Genomic DNA, 2,120 nt, shown 5'->3' on the forward strand with positions numbered 1-2,120 from the left:
TTTTTTATAATATAATACATATCAATAAAAAAAAAACATAAAATAGAAAAAAAGAAAAATTATGGCATATCAATCAAGTTTTTAACTTTATAACATTGTGAACTTTGATGATTCTTTCATAAATTTTCTCTTTACGATTCTTCAAAATTTAATGCTACCAATAATTTGAATAAGCCCATCAACAAAAAAAAATGGAATCAAAACTTATACTTGCAAAGATAATAGGGAGACAAAACTGAAGTTATAGGACAAAGAATAGTCAAAGGTAAAATAAAAGAAGAGAAAAAAAAAAGCCTAGAAAATAGCGTGGCCTCTACACCGGTGGGGCAAAATGACTGCCCTGTCTCACCTTTGGGAGAACTCTATAAGCTCTAACAGAGATTCAATATTGGCACTGGCCAGGTCTTCTAAGTATGATGATAAACCTCGATTAAAACCTTCAACAATGACAGGCCTTCCTTTTCTTAAGTTCTAAAGCTAGGTTCCAATTATGATTACCTACAATACTAGAATTCAACTTACTACATGTGGGGGGTTGATCTTGACTCGTTTTGTTAATAGTAAATTTGACAACAACGTCATGCCTCATGTTCTAGATGTCTATGGTTTTTTTTTTATTTGAAATATTGAAATGCTAAATATAGACTCTAGAGAGGGATGGCACGTGTGGGTGTGGGTGTTCAAATATACTTATTAGATAGAGAAGTTAAGAACTAATAAAAGCTATCATTGAATAACAATAATTACCTAACGTAGTTGGTGAGATTGTGGTGCTCTAAGCCCACATTCACTAGAAGGACTCTAGTTTGAGTCTCCTGACTGTTACTTTCTCCACCCCGGCCTTCTATAGTGTACTCATCTAAAAAAAAAGTGGCTACCATTGATCAATCAACAACGTCTAATTACATGAAGCCAATAGGGGCAAATAAAAAACATAAGGGAATTTTTAAATGTGCGAAACAAATTAAATTCATTAGTGTTCTTCTTAATCAACGAAACAGAAATGTATAAATTACTAGAATGAAAATTTTATTGGAGTAGATACAAGTTTGAGTCTCTATTTAGTCTAAAACATTCAGTAACCCGAATTTTAAAAGAAGTAAGAAATTCAATTACGAAAATCAACTCTTGTAATGGATTCCATCATTCAATTACCTAAAAGACAAATTTCAAATTAAAATAATGGAGTTTGCTTGAAGAAAAGATAGTTTATATAAGAAATAGTCCTTTAAAGGTAAAAGACTCATTGAAGAGGATAAAAAAAAAAAAAAAAATATATATATATATATATAGAGAGTTCTAATTAGAAGGTTTCCATCTATAAAATAATAATAGACAGGGATAAAAAAATGAGAGAGAGAGAATTGGTGAACATGAGTCCATCAAAGTGGGGTCCAACACCTTATCTAAGGTATGAACATGAGAAATCCAAATTTATTCAATATAAATTAATTTCTGCCATTAGACACTTCTTTTTATTTTTTATATTATTTTTAGCAAACATTACACATTTCATAGACCATCCAAATTCCAAACTGCATGTCATTATAAAAATTGATGCGATTTACAAAGTTTTAAAATAATCGTTACTGAAATGGGACCACATTCAATCCTTGGTTCCATGAACTTGTCTAGACTTTAAAGACCTTAGGCCTTAAGCCGTATGTGATCTTCCCTTGAATGAATATTATTCTTACATGAACAGATATGGAAACCACATGATAGAAGCATACGAACTACCTACGTTCTCTCTCTCTCTCTCTCTCTCTCTCTCTCTCTCTCTCTCTATCCCTCCCTCCCTGGTGTGATCAGGATACTCTGAACTCTGGAGATTCGGGTCTGAGAACTAAATCTTGGTAATTGGTATCGTAACGGTGGTATCAGCTGATATGTATTGATATCATTGATACCAATCCAACTTGACATGAATATTGAGCAAATACGCATTAACCAATACAGTATGTTGTGGTTTTTCACAAAGAAAAAATGACCAGTTGATATCATATTATTGACATTAGTATTGGCGGTGATCAAAACGTCTGTATGTATTTGTGTGTTTTTTGGGAGGGGGAGGGGGAGGGGGAGGGGGAGTGGGACCAAGATGGCCAGTATACAATTAT

This window comes from Macadamia integrifolia, chromosome 10 (assembly GCF_013358625.1).
Source record: "Macadamia integrifolia cultivar HAES 741 chromosome 10, SCU_Mint_v3, whole genome shotgun sequence".
Taxonomy (NCBI): Eukaryota; Viridiplantae; Streptophyta; class Magnoliopsida; order Proteales; family Proteaceae; genus Macadamia; species Macadamia integrifolia.